General features: G+C 37.7%; 1 protein-coding gene across 11 annotated transcripts in view; it reads right to left on the bottom strand.

The window, feature by feature from the left end:
• The window catches only part of Bbx (BBX high mobility group box domain containing), a 243810-nt gene that overhangs the window by 152841 nt on the left and 66903 nt on the right, over positions 1–24066 (bottom strand). The window contains exon 1 of one of the 11 annotated variants that reach the window (XM_029470815.1): positions 22393–22617. The exons of the other annotated variants lie outside the window; for them this stretch is intronic. The gene's annotated coding sequence lies outside the window, so the exon portion shown is untranslated. Of the gene's footprint in view, positions 1–22392; positions 22618–24066 lie in introns of those variants that run through there. 11 annotated transcript variants of the gene reach the window in all.

Raw genomic sequence — 24066 nt, forward strand, 5'->3', positions numbered from 1 at the left:
TCCTCTACAGCCCATATAGAGAAACCTTGTCCCTTTTAGTTGTAGCGGGCAGAAGGGCAGAAATGTTTCTGAGGATATACTAGAGGGGTCTACTCCAAACTGACTCATGGTGAACTCAAGATGTTACCTTCTTAAACAATGTATTCACGACAGCTATTTTTGAGACAAAGTTACAGTAATTGGTTATTTCAAGTCAGAAAACTCTAAGAAACTTTCCCTTGGTGCTAAATTGAAGTTTGCTCAGATAAAGTCATGCATGGTCCAGGAGAAGAGGCCTGGGTGCTTTGTGAACAGATAGAAACAGTTCTCGGTTTCCATGACATTCTCTACTGCATATGGCTACACTTTTAGGGTTTAATGGTGTTCCCTATCAGGCGTACTGTGAAATCCCAGACTCAAGAGTGCCACAGAGAATAACAGGTTGCTAGGTTTGATTAACCTTTGACGACCCAACAACACAGGAGCGGAATAGCCCAGAATTCAGAACTCCTGACAGAGTCAATATCCTTGTCATATCACACTGTACTTTTAGACTGTTATCCATCAGTTTAAACGCTCCAAAGTTAGGCATCCATAGACCAGCAGAAAGCTACAGACCAGAGCACTTATAACATTATCTGCATTTATAATGGGAGATGGAGCCTATTCTTCCCATGACTTTCCATATCAGAAAGAAGACTCGAACTTTATGCTCATGGGGTTCAGAGAGCATTAATTGGTACTAGTTGAAAGACAGAGAAAGACTTCTTTTGGCTATAGAAATAAGAATACAAAATATATTATTCCTTCAAAATATGCTTATATCTTGAAATTGAGCTATGGCTATTTAGACAGAAGGAATATGAAAAACTACTTTTTGTTCAGTTTAAGTGGGCAATCTTAAACTACTTTAAAAACTAAATTTTTTAACAAGTGAACATCAACTACTTCACTCTGACAGTGTTAAAATTATTTACTGACTAGAGAATACAAGCAAATGCTATATAAACAACAATTCCCCTTGAATACATATAGCCTCAGGAGAAATACCGAGAAACACCAATTAAAGTGATACCCTTTATTAAAACTAACCACAGCCTCTACAATAATCATCTATATATAGTAGAAATGTTCTCCCAGTTATTAATACTCAGGGAAAAGATGCCAACCTACACATCAATACTTAATATAATATTAATATTAATCTAAATGATTAATGTTTCATATATTAAATATACAATTAAATAAATATACAATAAGTTTAATATAATTAATATAAATAATATAAGTAATACTCTGCAAATATTTACATAAGTTTACCCCCTGTCCCTAAACCTAATGTAATGATCCACAGAACTCAGTGATATAAAATTCCAGGGACTAAAGGTAAATAGGGAAAGGCCTGCACTCAAGCAACTCTAGAGACGGCTGTGATAATTCTTGCTATTGCGATCATATATCTTGAACTTTTAGTTTCTTATAATCAGACATTACCACAAGTTAGTTAAAAATAAAATTCACTATAGCTGCCTTCTCTAAATAGGAGAATAGCATAAAAGTGTATGTTCTATGAAGGCATTCAATCACTTTAAGACACCTAGACCAAGGTAACTCACAAAAAGAAAGAATTTAACTGGAGCTTGCTTACAGTTTTAGATGGCTAAATCCATGATCATTAAACAGAAATGGCACTGGAGCAGTAGCTAAGAGCTTTACATCTTAATCCATAAACCGGAGAGGGGGAGGGGGAGGGGGAGAGGGAGAGAGAGAGAGAGAGAGAGAGAGAGAGAGAGAGAGAGAGAGAGAGAGCTCGCAAGCATCTAGCTTGGGGTTTTTGAAACCTCAAAGTCTACCCCACTATCCAAGTGCCACACCTCCTCCAACACAGTCATACCTCCTAATCTTTCCAAATAGTTCCAATCCCTGAGGAGCAAGGACTCAAGCTTTGGAGCCTAAAAGAGCCAATCGCATTCAAGCCATCCCACATTCCTTCAGCCAAAATTAGCAGGCTTCTATGTTTTCCATTTTTTAATAAAAAGCACTTTGTGATTTTTTGAAGAAAATACTTCCTATACCCTTAAAGTACATCTATTTTGGGGGCAAGAGTCCATTATATTAAGTGGAACTGACCTAATTCCATTGAAGATCCAAGGACGGAAATATCAGGAAGGCTTTCACGTTCAGTTCTTTGTATTGCCCTAACTGCCACAGCTGAGTGAGGAAGGGGAACTAAGCTTTACTCACGCCTCAGCCCACAACTAACAGATACATTAGGTTGTGTGGTTACAGGAACATAAAGTAGGAAAGTGGTCTGCAGACCTGCTCAAATAAAAGAAAAAGAACACACAAAGTGTCGGACAACCTACATAACTTCTGAAAAGAGACAAAGGTATTGATTTACTCTAGTTCAAATCCTAATTTCAACAAATTTATTTAAAAATTTTGGCAGACCATGATACTCAATAAGTCAAGATGTTCAGATTTTAAATCTCTACCTAGGCTATAGCAATTTCTTCAGTTATATCAAATGTAAAATAATAGTCAAGTTTTAATGCAAACACTGAGAAATGGGCAAATGTGTCGCTTAGGGTATTGCCAATGACTTGTAATTTGCTATGTAGGTAATGTACTTAAGTGGAGAGTGTCACACAATTCATTTCCCAAACAGTTTTTCTTGTATTTAGAAGAGAAAAAAAAAAGATGAAGAAGAGCCAAAACACATATTACTTGAGAATAAAGTATTTTGCTTCCATGCACACCTCTTGAAAAACAAGTTTTAAAGGATTAAGGTAAAATAAATTCACATCAAAACTATTCTGAATATGACTACTAAACTAAATAGGTCACAAAGCAAACCAAAAGTCATGAATCTGGGAAAGGGACAAGCAGCCAGGGGTTGCCAGAAGTGGGAAGGAGACAAGAAAAGGCAGAATGTAATCCCACGGTACTATACACAGGTGTGAAACTGTCAAAGACTAGCTCAATTACCAACAACTATTCCAGACCAACATTATCTCTTTCTAACTTATTATTTTGATACGTGGGTTTGAACTTAGGACCTGTGTATACTAGGCAAACACTCTACCACTGAGATGTGCACCCAGTACTCTTTTTACTTAAGCCAGAGTTTTATGGGCTGCATAGGTTGTCCTTGAATTCCTTTAGCAACCCAGGCTATACTTTTTTTGAACTTTTGATCTTCCTATCTTGACCTCACTCGTAGTTGGAATCACCAGTGTATAATATCAGATTCAAGTTTGAATATACTTTTAAATGGAATCTCTGTACTCTAGAAGGCAATTACAGTGTTTGAGCTACTTTTTAATATAAATAGTCACGAAGAACCAAAGACCTGATTATTGTAACATATACATATACTTATATAAGTGTTAATATTTTGAGTACTCTTTTCATTATCTTACATGACTCAGGCCCCTTTCATATATACTGAATGTAATATATGTGATATGGTCTAATATGAGTGTCTACACACAACTAAAATACCAAACGAACCCACAGGACTCTAGGGTGACACAGAATCCAAAGACAGTACTCCTTATAATGTAAAAGCAACAACAAAAGTTCTTCCTTTCTTAATTTGACAGTAGGAGAAATGCAAAAAACAAAAACAAAAAAGAAACCAAAACAATGAGTACTAATAAATGTAAATCCAGGCCCTGGATATATTTCTCAGTCTTGGCTACATCAACAAGACTTTCCCAATGTTCTGAAATTGCTAAAACTTGTTGTAAGATATAGCTATAACCTAAGTTTAAATTATTATATTTTGGAGTGAATGAAGACATGTTGGATCCCAATTTTGATGTCTAATTCACAGGTTGCAAAAACAGTCAGTATCAAGAGTGTCACATAACAACTTGAGAGTCTTCTAAGTACCCTGCAAAACAGACGTCAACAAGCTTAAAATTCAAGTCTACTTCTTTAGAGTTAAATCTGCAGCACAATTCAATATTATTGCTAACAAAATAAGTATTTTAATTAACTAATTAGGGTTTCTTTATCTCATACACCACTTCCATCACCCTCACTCCATCCAAAACAACCACTCGGATGTGACAGCTAAGATTTTTGCATGGATGCTAATTTTACACAAATCTGAGCATCGTGAATGAAATGCCAGCAGTGGTAACGATAAATGCTATTAACAGAGAGACTATAGATTTCTCTTTTGAAGTTCCAGAATGAAAATTCAATGCAGACTAAAAGAGATTTCATCTGGATTAAAAATCTTCAACTGTGGGTAGGCAGAATATAAATAAATCTGATGGTTTATAATTATGCATTGATATTTTATCTCTGTTTATCACACTGCAAGTTAACACACATAATCTAAGCTTAGTGGTGCCAAGTGTAGTGAATAAACATCCAAAGGTGGAGAATGGGGGTGCCTACCTTACTGAAACAAAATGTAAAATGACAACATGGAAATGAATCAGCTTTGTACAGTCCCTGCAAATAAGCCAGATTTAGCAAAGAAATAACTGTCCTGCAAGAAGAAACAAAAGCCCACTCTAACCAGTGCTGGGGATGTCAGACAAGGAAGTGAATGCCAAATGCCTCCAGATCAGATCATAGAGAAGGGAAAGTACCTTGGAGCAGAAGACTTGAAAGTGTTGTTTACATATCTCTTGGAGTCTCATAATGAGAGAATAGCATCATAATTTGAAATCACTATACATAGTATACATAACTTTGTATAGTGATTTCAGGGCTTAACACTAAACTTACTTCAGCACATGCTCCTAGCAGACAGTTTGGAGTGTTCAATATTAAGACTTAATAACTCTCAAGCCTGTCCAAAAGTAAAGTGAGTTCACCTTGGGTATCTATCAGCGAAGACACTTAATCCAGAACTATAATAAGCTATTATTACATGAGAACTCTCATAGGGATCTGAGGTCTTAATACTAAGTTAAGCTATTTCAAAATTATATACTATTCAAAAGTCAAAGCAAAAGAACTAGAGTCCTTAATACCTGTAACCCATTATGCCTAAGAGCCACCTGTTACTCCCAGTACGAAACATATCAAAGGAAGATGTGGGTTATTTATGCCTTATATCACAATTAATATTAGTATTAGTCAAACTGTTGAAGGAACTGGGAACTGACCATGTGCCAGTCTCAACAGAACAGAACTTTTCATATAAGACTTCATAATAATACAATTCAGTCATCATAGGTTCATGTTTAGTGTTGCAACAAACATCTTAGTTTATTAAGATTATTAACACAGTGGTGGTACACGCCTTTAATCCCAGCACTTGGAAGGTAGAGGCAGGCATTTTTCAGAGTTTGGGGCCACCCTGGTCTACAAAGTGAGTTCCAGGACAGCCAGGGCTATACAGAGAAACACTGTCTTGAAAAAAACAAAAACAAAAAATTCAAATATTAGTACTATTAGCTATTTTCATAAAACTTCCCTTCAGAAAACAAGGTACCTTATGGACAAGATAATTTACCAAAAGTATTACATAGGAGGCTAGAGAGATGGCTTAGTAGTTAAGAGGACCCATGTTCAATTCCCTGCACATGGTGACTCAGCATCTGGAACTCCAGTTTCAGGGAATCTATTCCCTCTTCCAATCTCTGCAGATACCAGGCATATAAATGGCTCACATACATATATTCATACACATAAATTATAATTAACAAATGTAAAAATTATTACATTAACTGATATAAGCCTCCCTCCTCCTCACCCTTTTATATATTAACAACACAGAGCCACCAACTGATATAGCTATGCTTATCAGTTATACAAATAAGAGGAAAACATCTCTGGAGGACAAATTAAATGGACAAATCATTCACACAGGCTTCTCTATGTGCATAAGAGGCTTTCGTATTTTTTAAACTAGTATTTTATTAATGTCCCCAAAGAACAAGAAACTAATTATAATACAGCAAAGAGTTTGTCATTTACATTTGATGAAGGATTTATTTTCTAATTTGTACCTTACAGACATGGGTCCACATTTCCATTTCATTATCTCGTGAAATTTGCCTTCCCAAGTATTTTTAGTTTACCTTGCAACACCCAGAGTGCACCCAGAACTGAAGATCAAGAGGTTAATATCCTGGTAGGATTAACATACTTTATAATTGTCCTCCTGAGAGGTATTTTTCACTGGGAATATTTCCTTTCAATTATAATTCCACAATAAAGATAACTAAACATCCCAAGCCCCAAATGACAGATTATTGTCTAATGTATTAATGAGCATTGTAAATGAAAGGTTAAAAAAAAACCAGCTCTGATGCTGTCCAGCCTATTTAACAGTGGCTTTAAAAAACAAACATACAAACAATTATTCTACAACACTGGCCAGGGTGATGCACACTCAGTACTAAGAAAGTACTGCTAGCTACAGTGATTTTTTGTTGTTGTTTTGTATCAATGCTTTACTATTGACTATAGAAAAAGTAAACATTTATATATTCATATTCGCATATCCAGTGTAGTTTGAAATGATCATATGCACAGGTTCTTCTGCTGTTTCTAGACTTCACCTGTGTCTGTTTCCCCCCCATTAACAATTAATTTGCACTTCGGTTTCCATCTGTGAAGACCAAAGTGCTAAAGGACTAAGCTGCTCAAGAACGGGAACTCTTGGCCAAATCCCCTGAAACATGCACCCTTAGCTCTGCAAGATCTGTAGGAAGAGACCCAAATCTGAACGGGGGGAAACATAATGAAACACACTTAGCTGCTCTAGAAATTCCAGAGATCTGTTCAATCATTTAAAAAGTAAACACTCCACAATTATGAAAAAAATCAAAACACTTCTTTCAAGTGGGGAAGATCAAGGAAGTAAAAATACTGTCTTTGAGGAACAGGATAGGTTTTTGTATAGAATTTTTCTATATAACAGAGATAGGCACTAACACTCTGAGTTTCTAACTCTTCCTCCTTGTCAGTTTCCACTCTACTTGAATAACAGAAGTGTGCTGAATGCCAGGTTTCAGATAGAACAAGGTTTCCGTCTAGAACGAATAAATGGCAGCACTTAAGTACTCTTTAGTTACTTACGCACTCATTTGTGGGGAGGAGGATGGCATGTATATATATGGAAGTGAGGACAAATGGACAAGAGGTTTTCCCTTTTGGTTCAAGCACTAGGGATGGAACTCAGGTCCGTGGGCTTGGCGACAGGCACCTTCACCTGCTCAACCATCTCACCAGGACACAGTTTAAGTATTTTAACACAATTTTTAAAATCAGTAGAGGCTACTTTTGTAGCTGGCTTTGAGTTTAGGATCCTCCTACTTCACTGGGTTTCCATAGCAGCTAGGAGTACAGGTTGAGCACTGGCAAATGCAACATCTTACTCTTGGTTTTAGTTAAATTTTAAAGTGTTTCCTACTGCTTTATTAGTTATATTATTATGCCACTTAGATTGCCGGAGTTCATTAAACTGGGTGAAAAAGTCACCTCAAGGAACCCTAAGAAGGACGTTTTTCATAAAAAGACACATGACAACACAGATGAGAAGTAACAACTTTACCTGCTAACTTCCTTCTTTACTAAGAAGTTGGAACAGATCAGAGCTATATTTTGGCATCAGACTTAAAACATATAAAGAAATTGGGTAATATGTCTATTTTTGCTCCAATAAAACAAACAAACAAAAAACCCAAACACTTGTAAAATACACATGATCTGTATGTACATTTAATTTTCATTTATAATCAACTCATTCAGTACCTCTACTCACTCAATTTTATTGAAGAACATAGAATACATTACATCGTTCTAGTCTAATTTAAACTGCTACAGTGTACATTTTTAATGTAATATTTAAACTATAGAGCCCTCCAGTGGCTGTGTGTGTGTGTGTGTGTGTGTCTGAGTGTGTATGTGATGTGTCTTCTGCATGCATGCTGATTGCATCGAGACCATTTCTTTATGAACTAGTTTTTGTTCCTCTGTGAAAAGAAAAATATATCGGTTAACTTTGCTAATAAACCAGTTGAAATAGTCATACTCCAGATGCAATAAAGTGATTAGCATTTCCAGTGCTGTAATATTTGCTATCACTGAGAAAAAAATATTTCATTAAAAATATTCAATATTAAGATGGGTATTTAATTAAAAAGGAAAAACTTTTCTAGACACTAAGAATAAATCAAGACATTAAGTAAGAAAATTGTGAGTTTTTTACAACAAATAAAAATAAATTATATATTCCTGTTATGCATTAGTTCCTAAATAACCAAATGAGTTATCCTCAGATAAGCCATACTGGTACCACTGTCATAGCAATGCGCTTTAGCTTGGATCTGGAATACTGCAGAAGGTTCGTGCTAATGGTTTAGTACTCACGTGGTTCTGCTACAATTTGGTGGAATTCTAAGAGGTGGTACACAGGAGGACATTTTCAGGTTTTAAGGCCATTCCCTGAAAGACTCTGATCTTCCCCTTCTCTTACATCCCAGTGCCAAATGCTGAGTTTCTGCTCTACCACAGCCAAAATGTACTGTCCCAGGCCCAAAGCAACAGGGCCCATCAATCATGGCATAAAAATTCTAAGACCATGAACCAAATTAGAGCTTTCCTCTTTACACTACACGTTTATTATTATTGGGTATTCATTCCAGTGTCAGAAAGCTGACTGACATAGGCTCCTATGAAGCAGGCACATTAGTAAATGACCATAGAATAATCTTCCAGCCGCACTGAAGGTTTCACATGAAAGCTGACATCTTGGCACTAACTGCATAAAAGCCGAATCATTCTGTGACTGACTCACACAACTGTTGATTCTCACAAACTGTAAGATAATATATGTTCACTAAGGGTATAATTTTAGTGCTCCCACCCTGAATCTATGCGACCATGTCCCCAATGGATGCTTGAACACAAAACAACACTAAACTCTCTATATGATATATACTAAGTACATAATAAAGGAGTTTGTTGTATAAATTAGAGACAAAGTGTCCCTGACAACAACATAAAATAGAGGAACTTAAACAATGCACCCCTCCTAGCAGTTACGGGTACATGACCTTTCTCTTCTGAATGCTTGCTGAACTTTCACCTGCCGCCTTATCAGGTTTCTTAAAATTTTATTAAATTTATCAATGTTCCTAAGTTTTAGGATTTTAAAGTCTTGACAGCAAAAATATTGATTAAATAAATTATCTAAGCTTATTTTTTACCAATAACCATGTCTGTGTCTCAGGCCTAATATGACCAAAAGCTATACACAAGCACTAAACAATGCCCCTTTCCCATAACTTGTCTGAGGACCACCTAAATGCCTTGTTCTCCATGGTAATAAAAAGCACTTGAATAAGTCAGAAGCCATTCTAGATGCTGTGTCAGCCATTTAACTCTACAGTTGCTGGTTCTATCGTCCCATTTACAGATGCAGAAGTAAAGGGAAGTGAAGGGATTCCCTCAAGGTCAAACAGTTATAAAACTTGACAGATTGTATATAGCAGCTAAAAGTCACTGGAAAACAGAAAATGTTGAAGTGCCATTTCCTCAAATCTCTCCTGGGCTGGGGCTTAGGTCTTTCTGTGGTGGCAAGAGGAATCAACAAAATCAGAGGCCACAGGAAAGGAACACAAAATCCGAGGGAGACAAGACTCCGTTGCTTTGCTCTCTTTACCTTAGAACTGCTTGCCCCAGACAGGTACAGTCATGAGAACTGCATAGCAATGCATGGTAAGTAAAGTCAGCTTTCTATCCAGAACATCAGAAACAAGGTTGTGGGTAGAGGGCAACAAGAAAGGGGCTCAGGAGAGTGACTCTTCAAGTTCCTTATAAAGTCTTGATATCAACCACCCAAGTGATGAGAAATGAACTAAAGGACAAATAACCCTATTTTCAAAGTGTCCACTGAATGTGCCAAGTAAGCAGGTGAAATCCAAGAGCACTGAAAAAGTTCTGATACGTGAACTAACGTGGGGGACAGTTACACAGGGCTGAGTCCTCAACTTAACCGAGTCAACTCTCTACTAAAAGGAAACTTTCAATACTTCATAGGGAATATAAAAATGATTCCATTGTCTAAGTGGTACGGTAACAAATATGTCTACAATAAAATCCAAAATTAATCAATATCAATAAAAGAAACTCGAAAAATCTCAGTTGCACAGGGAGCCGTTGCATTGGTATCATCTGATACCAATCAGAAATCCCAGACCCTGGGATCATCTGACAAAGGTTTCTGAAGACCTAGAAGAATGTTGTCCTGGAGCTGGCCAGATGAGCCTGCAGTTACGGCACCTGGTGCTGCTGGAGGGGAGCTAGATGTGGTTCCTAGCACTCACACGGAAGCTCCCAACCATCTGTAACTCACCTTCTTCTGACTTCCCTGGGCACCAGACACATGTGGTGCAGGCAAAAAACTCAAATACATAAAATATTTTTTTTAATTAAGATTGTTTCAATAAGGAAGGATTAGTATTCTAGAAATGGATAGATCAGATCAGCAGAAAGAACTTAAGTATAAAATGGGACAGCAGCTCTGCAAAAGTATGACAACTTCTTAATAATTATAGAAGGCCACTCTTGCATAATAACTTGGATACATTGAAACCCATGCCAAATACCTAGATATAAGTGTTTATAGTGGTTTTCCTTGGAATTAGCAAAAATTGAAAACTCGATGAATAAACAGATAATTAATTACCTCTGTGTGTAAACGTGTATCTGTGTTCTGTGTGTATATGTGTGTATGTGTATATATGTATGCGTATAAGTATCTAGTGGAATACTGCTCAGCAGACATATAAAAATTAGACTCCAGATATATGTAAAAACTTGGCTAAATCTCAATACTATATGAAGTGATAGAAGCCAGTTGTAAGAGCTTACATACCATGCGGTTGAGTTCATAGGACATGAAACCACTCATAGTCAGGAACATTAGACAATGGTTACTCAGGGTGAGGGCCGAGGACAGAGGGACTACACACGAACAGTGTGATAGAAGCTGGATGAGGTTAATTAAAGTCTTTAAATTTGACATTTATTGGATTAACTTCATATGACAACTATACATTTTTAGGTTCATGGCACTATACAGTCAACTTTACTTAAAACTAACCACAAAAAGCTTTCAAAGCCCAAAGTTAAAAAAAAAAAAAAACAGAAAGCCAAATTTCTGGAATATTTAAAAAATAAAAGCATTTATAAGGGTGCACTGCTTCAGTTGGCTAACCAGATGTATTTGGTCCATTGACCTCAACGCTAGTGGAACTGAGTGAACTGCTATGGTGCTGAAGTGACTTACAAAGGTGTAATCCTACCCAATAAATTTCTTTTTCTACTGTATGTACAAAACCAAGACCAAAATAGCACATGGAGAGAAAAATCAAAGAACACCATGTCACTCACTGCCTGTCATCAGGCAGCAACTCGGGTTTTCAGCAGAAAGATACCTAAATTGCCTAAAAGGAGACTCCTTCTGTCTTTCAAAGATCCACTGCAATGTTAATAATTCTACCTGAAATTCTAAGCTATGTTCTCTATAATCTGCCTATAAAGTGATTTTATTTTCTTTGCTATATTAAAAAGGAGGTGAGGGAATTCCACTTCCAGAATGATGGGGAAATATATGTGTACCTATTATTTTCACTAAATACAATTTAAAAAAAAAAGCTAGACAAATACCTAGAAGGCTGAGAGAAAATTCAGAGTGTAAGGACAGCATAGATCTGAGCTACATAGTGATTTGTTCCCATTATCAACACACACACACAACACACAACACACAACACACAACACACACACACACACATTCTAAAAAGATGCTAGGTGGCAGACCTGATACAGCTTTCTGGACCGAAGAAACACACCAAGGAATTCTCTGGCTTTCTTTTTCTGTTTACCTCATGTATTCTAGTTTCGAAAATAAAAGGGCTGACCATCCAGAAATAAAACCAGAGTAAAGATCCAAGGTCCCAGCAAAACCAGCTTTTCCTAGTCAAAGGATGGAGAAAGGGGTAGCATAGCAACCAAGAAAACTAAATAATAATTATTCTAGAAAAGCCGAACATCTCACAGAAAAGGGAAAAAAAATCTGTGGGCCCACATTTATTATTGCCAGAAAAATCTAAGAAAAGACTTCTGCCCTTGACTGACTACAAAGGTAAGCCACAGCCCACTGGCTGAGGCAGTGCAGAGGAGCACAGGTTAGAACTAGGGATTTGAACCCCCATCATTCACAAGAATAGTCAGGATAGGTCATTAAAGGACACAGAACTTCTAGCCACCTACCTGCAGTAACTCCTCCCTCTGTGTCTTTTAATGGAGACACTCCATGGGACAGTCAAAACCTTGACCACTGCTTAGTAGTAATGAGGCAACTCTCCACTTCCCACCCAACATCACATCAATGGAAGCAGACGGAGAGCAAAGGTGAAGCCCCTCAATCCTTTCCAGCTAGGATGTAATCAGCAGAAGTCGAGTAGAGGGCAGGAATTCCTCACTTGCCCAGCAGTAACCAGGGGTCCCTGTCCTCCTCAGATGTCAAACATGGATAGATGGAAGTGCAATATGGTGCCAACTCTTCCTACAACTAGATCAGTCTCAGAAATTACAAGAATGAAGTCTCAGTGAGAACCACAGCTTGCAACACAACACCAAAATATCCAAGTTTCAACCAAACTACACCAAAACCAATAGCATCTCCACTTAAATATGTACCTATGAGAGGCAAAGTTGGGAGACATGTTAGAATTCAATATAAAATACATCAGTGAGTAACTAAGTATAAAGTTGGCAGAAACAAATGAATAATAATATCTCAGTGAAGAAACAAAATATAACAAAGAACAAAAATAACATTCTGGACCTGGAAAAAACACAGTAAGTCAACTTAACAAATGGGTTTAGCACCTGAATACAGAAGTCAGGAGGAAAAAATAATAGAACAAAAATTAACCAATCTAAACAAAAAAGAAAGTACATTTTTTAAAAACTACACAAAGCTTCAGGGGAACTGTGAAACAGTTAATTTATCAAAAATCCAGAAAGGTGGGAAGAAGAAGGACCATAAAATAATAATGGAAAAATTCCAAGTTTGGCTACACCACATCCCTTTCTACACACAGACATCGACTCAAAGTCAAACTTATGAAAATCAATCACCTCTCCTTCCTCTCAAATACTGTATGCATCAGGAAAGCAAAGTAAGTCTGTACAGAAACAACAGCTCAAAGTACAACAGCTTCCTCGTGAAAACTCACACAGGGCAGAAGTTATGCATTTTTAAGTACTGGGGGTAAAAAAAGAAGAAAGAAGACAAACCTAGGATCCTATACCCAGCAAAAATATCCTTTGGACTGACAAGGCAATAGCAATGGCAGTCTCAGACAAAAGAGGATTTAGAAAACATTTAGCAGCAGATCTACTCTAAATGGGTAGCTACAGAAATTCAATAAACAAACAGGGGCAAAAAGGAAGAACCCTAAAATATGAAGAAAAACAGACCTGAAATGTAGATTTATATCATAGGCCTTCCTTCCTCTTTGCGGTTCTATAAATTATGATAAAATCCTAAGACTGTCTAATGTGTTTCTAAATATATACTGAAAGGTATTTAAAATATTCCAGGGCCCATAGAGATGGCTCCGTAGTTAAGAGGCTGTTCTTTCAGAAGAACTGGGTTCAATTCCCAGTACCTACATGATGGCTCACAACCATCTGCAATTTCAGTCCCAGAGGATTCAAAGCCCTCTTTTTGCCTCAACAAGCACTGCATGCTTGTGGTACATAGATATACATGCAGGCAAAATATTCATCCAATAAAATAAAGCTTCCGATATCACAAATTAAAAAATAAACACAAAGGAGAAATAAATATAATAATTAGATCAGTAGACATTAAGATACAGTGTAACTGTATGGTCTATTAGAAACATTTCAAATTACAGTGATAGGTAAATTAAAAGTAAATACGTAAGTTATACAAAGGCTGCTCAAAATATAATAAGATTGATAATATAAAATATAATAGATAACATACATTTCACAACAAGAACAATTATAAAAGACAGAAAAGGACATTATACATGAAAAAAGGATCATATCACCACAAAGATGCCAACCTTAATCATCTAAGAATGTATAGAACCAAAAGGATTTACAGGCAATACACAACAGTGAAAAACAGCAACACTCTTAGTAATTAGCAGAACAATTAGGCAGAAAACCAACATATAAAATAATTCAATGACCTCATCAATCAACAATAAATTGTTGACCTTTATAGACTACTTACTTAACCCAACAGCAGCAAATGCACACTATTTTTCAAATGCCCAAGCAACACATACCAAGACAGTCTTCAAATTGATACACAGATTTAAAATAGTTCCAGTAAAAAATAATCCCAGTAAAATATTTGTAGAGGCAGTAGATACTGCAAAATTATTTCAATTTTTAAACAACAGCCAAAGGAACTAGAATAGCTAAAATAATAAAAAATAATAATAAAGGAAAAAAATCAACCTTCTTGATTTTAAGACATGTAGCTACAGTAATCATGAATCCATTGTTATCAGAAACATCTAGAACAATGAAATACTAGAGACCCAAAATTAAAATCACACAAATATTCTCATCTTATTTTTGGTTGTGAACCTAACTCTTAACAGCTGAGCCATCTCTCCAGCCCATCTCATTTTTAAGAAAGGTACAAAAGTGATTCAATGGAGTAAGGACAGCTTTCCAAATAGATGGCACTGGAGTAAGCAGACATACATGGAGACAGAGACACAGACACACAGACAAACACAAAAATTAATTAAGTAGGTAATGACAAAAGAATGTATATGCCTATTGGCAGCAACTTTACTCATGATAGTTCTATATCCAAATTTTTATGAAAATTAATAAAGTATGTTTCCAGATTAAGAATACTAGTGAGCCATAAGAAACAGATTACCGATATACACAATCTGCATGAATCGCCAGAAAATAATGCTGAGTCCAAAAGTCAGTCTCAAGAGACTACCCACATACTATGGAACTTGATTTCTAAAATGGCTTTGAAATGACAAAATCATAGAAATGAACAGATATTGTTTTCTAGGGATTGTGGAGGGATGGAGGAGGAAGAAAGTGGATGCATCTACAGTACGGGCAATGACAGGGGTCCCGGGGATGCTGGGAGTCTTTACTGTGGTATGCGCTGGCTATGGCACTATAAGCCATGTGAAGTAAGTGACAAGGGGTAAAACCCAAGTGACAGGCATGGGTATAATATGCAGTAGTAATATGTAGTCTACTGCTACCTCAGTAAATAGCTCAACAATAAACTTAAAGATGAACTAGTAAGAAACAAAGATCACAGCACACACCTGTGCTGTGGGCTTTTATTTCTCATTCCCTGTGTGGGCTGTGTCCTTTGCAGTGCCTTGAGCTGGAGTTCCACAGTCAGTCTTCATTCTTCTATTTTCCTGAGTTGATCTAAGGGCTTCAGGTATCACATGCGGACGATTGTCAAATTTGTATTTCAAGCCCATTTCTCTCTTCCAAAACCCAGACATATTTTACTTTTAAATGAGTACTTCAACCTACTTATCTCACAGACACTTCAATATTGGAATTTAAACATACCATGTTTTCCCCCTTAAAGCCCCAGATGTGCTTCTCTTGGGGATTTCCCTGTTTCAGGAGTTGTCACTTGCTATGATCTGAACACTTACATCCATCTAAAATTTTTATGTTGAAATCCTACTCCATGAGATGAGGAATTTTAGGATGGGGTCACTAGACAAAGAAGTCAGAAGGGTAGAGGAATCACACATGGAGTAGTTCCTTCATGTTTTAAAGAGCCCATAGAGCCCCCTTGCTCTTTCCACTATGAAAGGACAGAATAAGAAAATGCAATTCATGGGGCTGGAGAGATGGCTCAGCGATGAAGAGCACTGGCTGCTCTTCCAGAGGTCCTAAGTTCAATTCTCAGCAACACATGGTGGCACACAACCATCTGTAATGGGATCTGATGCCCTCTTCTGGTGTGTCTGAAGACAACAACAGTGTACTCGTATACATTAAATAAATAAATAAATAAATAAATAAATAAATAAATGAAAGAAAGAAAGAAAATGCAATCCATGAGCCAAGAGATGGTCCTACGAGATTAATATCGGCCTCAACCCCTGAGTAAGAAATGAACTTCTGGTTTTTGGTAAGTTCTCCAATCTACAATAATTTGTTATACCAGTCTGAACAAGCTAAGATATCACTCTACCACTCAACCCACCGAAAAATGAACATGCCAGAGTGAGGTTTATTCTGCCTCATTTGCTATCACGTATGTAATCATATTACCCTAACCTATCCAAGTCCTTGATTACAGTCCGTCAGTCCACTTTTCACATCCCAGGGGCCATCATCTGGTTAAAGCACCTGATATGCTCCTGTGGAAACAAAAAGGTCTCTATAAAACCCCAATCAACCCCAAACACCTCTCTCTCTTACTTAAAATTTCAACATTAGTTAAATGTTTATAAGCCTTCTCAGTGCATACAAAATCCAATAAATTCTGGTTTCCAATTGCACCATGCTCACTTCTAAACTCTAGCCAAAATAAGAGTTCTTGTTTCTTCAAGGCATTCTATTTTCTCTTTAAGGCAGTTGCATTTTCTCCTACCACTCTCAGCTAAAAAGACCCAACAGCTAACCATGAAATCTCATTATCAGGCTGGTGAGATGGCTCAGTGGGTAAGAGCATTGACTGCTCTTCCAAAGGTTCTGAGTTCAAATCCCAGCAACCACATGGTGGCTCACAACCACTCATAATGAGATATGATGCCCTCTTCTGGTGTATCTGAAGACAGCTACAGTGTACTTATTAATAATAATAAAGAAATCTTTGGGCCAGAATAAGTGGGGCCTACTAGAGCAAGCGGAACCAACCAGAGTGGGGTTGACTGGAGTGAGCAGAGGTCCTAAATTCAATTCCCAAAAACCACATGAAGACTCACAACCATCTGTACAGCTACAGTGTACTCATACATAATATAAATAAATAAATAAATCTTAAAAAAAAAAGAAATCTCATTATCATCTTCTCTAAGAAAGTTTCATAAGCCCTCAAACTAAAGTAGACCCTTGTTACATGATGGACAGGGTACCTACACAACTTCAAATACAACCCAACCAAATGAAAATATTTTAATAGAAAAAAAAAACATACAAAAGCTTTTTTGATACTTTTCAAACTTAAGGTAAAAAAAAAAAAAATCAACATGCTATACTTCAGACTATAAGCCACACATTATTTGACTTGTTGCTCACCACCTACTTTCTCTGGAGCTTTCCTAAAAAGAAGTATAATAATAATTCTAGTTAAATGTTTGGTCATTCGTTAACTATGACTTTTACCTATTTTATCAGCAACCTGTACACTATTCTCTTGTAATTCTTTGTCATTTAGTAGGCTTTAAGGGCAGTCTCATACGTACATGTGTGTCCATCTGTTTAGATGCAGGTGCACATAAACAAATATATGAACCTTTTACAGATTTTTTAAGTCCCTTGAGAACAGATAAGATTTTCTACTGATCTAAAGTTAGGTATTGGGCCGGGCATGGTGGCACATGCCTTTAATCCCAGCACTTGGGAGGCAGAAGGAAGGTGGATTTCTGAGTTCGAGGCCAGCCTGGTCTAAAGAGTGAGTTCCAGGACAGCCAGGGCTACACAGAGAAACCCTGTCTCAGAAAAAAATAAAAATTAAAATTAAAAAAATAATAATAAAAATAAAAAAATAAAGTTAGTTATCCAACATTCTTTCTAAAGTATGATACTCTCCATCCATGCTATTAACAATGTAAATAACAGGGGAAATCTCAAAAAGTGACTGAAACAGCACATAATATAAAAAGTGATTTTTTTTTTTTAAAGAAGCCATAGAAAACAGTTTATAAGCAATGTCTAAACTGTTACTTAGACAGATCTTTATGGTGTTTGATCTTGGTCTTTATTGTCACAGACATACAATCTGAACCCAGCCATATCCCCCTCTCACCAGTGTTTTAGTTCTTTATTTAAATGTAGCTCCTTCCTACTGAGTACTGCTCAAGAATTAGCTACTTCTGCTAGAGAAGCATGCCCCCACCTATTTGGCATATGTCTTTATGACTGTACAGTTCTATATGGCCTTTACATACTCGGTTCCTGGTTCTAAAAACATTCAACCTTTATTTCCAGAAAGTAAAAATAAATAAATAAAAGCACAGATATGGGAAAACAATGGAGTATTCATAGAAATGGATTTCAGGAGGTGAGACAAGAGGACAAGCTATGTAAAATAGAACTAGGCAAGTAATACGAAGTATATAGAAAACGAAGGTGTGAAACTATGGGAACAGAGGGACTAGGAATGCTCCAAGATGAAACTCCACTCAGATTACTCGCCTTTTAGACTAATGAAACCACAGGATTCCAAACTGCAAAGACCTGATTAGCCAAAGCACTGGGAGAATAGACTAGCCATCTAAGTGTACTTGTAAAGAAAGCCATTGTTTCTTAACTGTTACTAAAGATATTTCCGAAATGTATTAAAAGTATATTTTCTTCCCCTATAAGTACCGTAGTACAGTGAGTGTAATTATGTTTGTTACCGCTGATGACCAGACTGCTTCTGTAGGACCATCAGTTTCACTGGACCCTAAAGAAAATGTGGACATCCTGGTGGGAAGTAAACAGACGAGCTCAAGGCTATTCAGCCTTGGAAAGTATTTTCTTCTTCTTTACTGCACGGTTTAAAATCAATTTTTTAAAGCAGGAGGGGAAAGGGAGCTTATTTTCCTATAAGTCAAGAGAAGGAAAAATAAACCTAGTTATCTGAGCTCTTACTGTATCACCGAAGCCTTTCTAAAGTAATAGGTATTCTTGAAAAATCTGTTCCATTTGCAACACTGTTAAAGCAATGAGTGCCCCAGGCAAAAACCTGGGAATAAGAAAGGTAAAATCCAATTCCTAGGTGAAGAAAGAAGGAATAGGGGTGAGGAGGGTGGCCAGGCTGTACCTTAGCATCTACTAAATATGTTTTAATGTACAAGTACTGTGCGAAACACACAGAGCTACAGCCTCAGTTTCTTCACCTGCAAATTTGGAGACTGGCCATGTATGTACTTGGCCTTACTATATAAAAGCTCCCTGTGCTGATTTCCTCAGGAGACTGATGGTGCTCTCCCATCAACACTGAGTATGCAGAAATGCCAACATGGGGTGGGGCAAAAGACTGCAAGGAAGGCGGAAGAGGGAAGAGGGGAGGGGAGGGGAACAAGGAAGACAGATGATAGGGGATATCATCTAGAGCTATCTAGAGCTCCTGAAAAATTCAGGATACCCAAATTTCCAAGAAAACTATTCTCTGCAGTTAACTTAGTAATATCAATTATTTCTCTCATTTTTGTTTTGGACAGAATAGTAAGTGAAAAGCAAATCCATGAATGGATCACACACTACTATGTTCTGGAGTTAAATATTAGTATCCGGAAACAAGAAAGTGAAGAATCAATGCAGCGAAACTTCCTGCCTCCTTTCAGGTTTCCTTGCCATTCGACCCTGGTGAGCTGCACTGGCACTGGGGCTGCACACTAGGAAGAAACACTGCAGGGTGCATCGAGCTGGCTCTGCAGAGGCCAACAGCCTAACAGCGTGACCTTACATAAGTCACCTGTTCTTTGACAAAACGGTTCCTTATTTTCATCAAGTGTGCTTTACAGAGGCAGTGAGATAGTTCACAGGGTAAAGGTGCCTGCTTCTAAGACCAGGGACCTGAGTTTGAATGAGGGATCAACATAGTGAAAGGAAAGAACTAACTCACAAAAGTCATCCTCTGATGTATACACACAAGCCATAGCAAGTGTGTACACAGACAAACACACACACACACACACACACACACACACAGAGAGAGAGAGAGAGAGAGAGAGAGAGAAATGAAATAAAAAATTTCAAGAAAGTGTTATGATAAAGGCATTTCCTTTTGATATTTCATGTTAAGTCAGCAGTCCAGTAGAATGTTCTGGATAGAATAAATCTATTTCTAGATAAACATTTGATGAAATACTTAATGTGAACATTGTGCAAGTTGTAAAGTCAAATGGATTCTTAACTATGAATTGCAAGCATTGAGTAATGAATTGAAAGAATCACTGGAGAGATGGGCTGAAAGAACAAGATAAACTCTAAGCCAAAATGAAACCACAGATCATTCTTTTAAAACTGCTGCTCTATGTAGGAGTGGTGATACACATGTGTAATCCCAGGACCACCTGGGAGGATGGGGCAGGAGGATCAACAAGCTGAGTTTGACCCTATCTCATAAACAAACAAACAAACAACAAAAATGCACACTCAACAAAAGAAAAAAATCTGACACTGAGTGCAGTTATGTTACTCTTTATGTGTACAATATCTAATCCATTGGGGTTTTTCCACTTTGTTTCATAGTTGTAAATCCTAAAACTACAATGGAAAAGAAAACCAAAAAGCACAGAGTAGAAGAGGACTAATTTAATCATGTGAAAAGGAACTAAGAGCCTTAACTGACTTCATGCAGTCAAAAGTGTCAAGGTCAACTTAACCACCAAATACCCAAAGTTTTAGAACTAGCAGCTATACACTGGTCTACCTCTACATTCTCTGCATCCTGTGCTGGACGCCACATAGCTTCAATCCTAGACCATCAATTCTATCTAAGAGTGATAGTGACACATAAGCCCAATTCCAAGAAGCCCAGTCATCCAAATGGTGACGGAATTCTAAAGACTGACGGAGCTAGACATGTCTAGGGAAGGAAAACCTGTTGAGTATCTGATGGGCTGGGTGGGACAGAGTTCAGACCTGAGAGGACACATGCCAAAGCAGATCTGGTGATTACAAGGACAACATCCAAAATGAATCAAAACCTGGATGTCTAGGTGATGGGACTGTTAAAAACTCTGACTACATTAAAAATAAGAGGAAATGATTTCAGAACTATCAATACACTGGTTCCACCCCAATCAATTAAATCAGAACCTATAGGAGAAAAGAATAGGTGATAGCAGGTAATAAAAACTCTGCTTGGGTTTCTAATATGCAGATGTATATAAAAATGACCACAGTAAATACAACACCTGTCAGTGCACGGTGTAGGGCGCTTCCTCCTCGGAAATCTGCCTTAGATTTCCCTCCTGTCTCTTTTCTGAGCTAGAGTCGTTCATTCACAGTCTTCTGTGGTGATAAGAACTGAACCACAACTTTCCAACCACGGATTAACAACTCAGAGCTCCACAACCTTTTTACAAATTTAGCTTGCCAAATTCAGCATTATCTTCCATGACCATGAAGATCTGCTCTTTGTAAATATTTGAGAAGTTAAATCTCCTTTAAAGGGAAGAAAAGTCTCCTAAACGATAGAACTTAAGTTTGGGTTACGATACTTAGCATCTATCTATTCATGACAATAGTTTTAAAGATTTCTGTGCTAATGGTGTACAAGAGTATGCACACTCTCATTCGGCAATAACTGTAATCTAATTTTAAAATGTTACTAACTGAAAAAATGCCAACATTCAAGAATTCTAGTTTCTTTCAGAACAAAAAAAATAATTAAAACCAAGCATAAAATACTTCATAGTTTTTATGGTCTCTGCCACTAGTAGTGTATCCATTCATGAATGAAATAAATTATCTATTTCCTATTTTTGTTTTTGTCTAAACTTTTCTGTAATAGAATATCCTGGCTTTTAGTAAAATGCCCCACAGTTCCTTCAGTAATGGTTATATTGTTATTCATAATCTTTGTCCCTGACTACTGAATAAAAACATTATGATCGCCCTGGAAAAGACACAGCCATGTGTATTCAAAACGTTCTGGGCAGGCATCACTGGTCAAGGGCTAGGCTTCTGGATTTTAGTGACTCCTCCAGATTTTTCCATCACCATGTACTACACCCTCTAAACTTTAAAGCTCCCACTTCAGATTATGGTAAAGCACCAACCATTTCCTTTACCTCTGCCATCTGCCAGCTCGGAAAGCGCCTAATGAGACTGAGGCTTCTTCCAGGCCACTGGAAGTCTCTTTCATTAATCTTTGTCATGTGGTTCATAAATAATGAGACAGGTATTAAAGACCATCATCTTGTTTACTGACAATCACCACCAAAAGAGTCTGGAATAACACCTTGGATGTCACTAGACCCAGGCAGGCTGGGGCTGTGGGGGTTCTGACGCGGGGGACAGAACACACAGGCTCAACAATTATTTTTTAACAATTAAGCTAGTTAACTGCACTAGGTTTCGAGTAATGATTGCCCTTTCCATATCAAAACGGAAGAATTACGATTGTACAGCTCTCTGAACAGCTGCTGGACGGGCAGTTCTCTCCGCAGCCAACAGTCAGTCACCTTTCGTTCTCCAAGCACATACCTCTCACAGAAATGTTTTCAGTGCAGCAGTCTACTGAGCTGGTTGTGACACCGGCACGATGTGACAACACAATTCATGATGGTTTTGCTTTTTTCAGCCTGCCTCTTTCTTTTCTAAGAAGTCTTTTCCTCGCTTTCCACCCCCCAAAGAAAACCAAATCAACAATACTTTCAGAAAACCTGCCTTAGTCTTTCAAATATAATGCTTTCGGTGAAGGCAGACCAGCTCTAAAGAACAGCTTTCAGAGAAGCAGGAAGCTGATCTGAACAGCAGAGAAAGCAGGGATGGGGCGGAGCAGAAAGGAACTGAGCTGAGGAGAGAGCGCGCAGCACAGACAGTCCTGGCGGCTTCTAGTTAGTTATTGACAGTTTCATCTAATAGCACGGATTTATGAACAGGAGCATCAAGCCTGTCGTTCCTTTTCTTTCTTTTACGAATCTCTGTCAATCTAGTGAATTATTACATAGGGAAAAGTAGGGCCTCCAGTTGCAGGGAAATGATGTAAGTTTCCCACTCCCACCAGCCCCAGCTCTACCAATCCACCTCTACTCTGACCTGTGACTATCCCCTCCCCCTCTCCCTCCCACCGCAGCCCAGGAGCTTAAGGCCTCTAGCCTTTCCCAGCTCTGGGCTATAGGGTGGCAGAAAGTATTCAGCAGAGAATAGGGAGTATTTGTTTGTTTGTTTGTTTTAGGAAACTCCTTGAAGAAAAAGTAAATGCTTTTCTATTTAAAAAATAATGATGAACAGCCCAAAGCTAGGCAGTCCACAGGATAAAGGATATTAAGCAAGACCAGGGTAAGGAATGCAATTTAGCCAAAGGCAGCAGATATGAGGTAGCACGGCGTGCAATAGTGGCGTCAGGAAGCTCACAGGTCTACATTCCTCATACCACCTCTAACCTGGGGCCTACTGGCTTAAGCTATGGTTTCCTTCCTTGTAAGAACAGAAGGAAGAGTCTCTTAAACCATGGGAATTTATGAATTAGTCCCCTCCCTCTCCGCCCCCCCCCCAACAGGGCAGGAACCAAAAAATAATCTCTGGCTGTTTTCTTACACAGTTACAAATAATTCCTTATATTAAGCTACTTAAAATATGTTTTGCCAAGGTGATAGCCATGTGAACAAGATATATACTGGAGGAACAGACAGAGTGAACATAAAGTTGATCCTGATGTTGAAAATTTATACAGAATTAGGATTCTGAAGACATGCTCAAGAAAGGACAACTTTAAACAAATGCATGAAGCAACCAAGAGCCATGACACCACCCTAAGACAACATTTATTATTTACCTGGGCCAGTCAGCACTGTTGTTCAAATTTAAAGGACACACCAAAAATTAGGTAAAGTATAAATAGATATAGATGATGGATGAGTTATAGATAGGTAATGTGTTGTTTTTAATTAAGAGTCCATAGTGCATGGTTACTAGCCTTCAAAATGGAATATGTAAACTCCTGTCAGTACTTGATTTCCAAAACTATGACAAGGCCTTCTAGACCACTCTGAATAAGAAACCGCCTTCCCTAAAGCTGGCTGACCATGGCCCCTACAACCTTTAGGTAGTTTCTCCTACCTTCCCCAACTCCAGCCCCACTCTTCTCCCATTTTCAGAATTAGAGCACACATCTCCCATCCCAAAAACCTTAACTGTGAGGAGAGCAGGGGAAAT

The sequence above is a fragment of the Mus caroli genome, chromosome 16 (genome assembly GCF_900094665.2).
Source record: "Mus caroli chromosome 16, CAROLI_EIJ_v1.1, whole genome shotgun sequence".
NCBI lineage: Eukaryota > Metazoa > Chordata > Mammalia > Rodentia > Muridae > Mus > Mus caroli.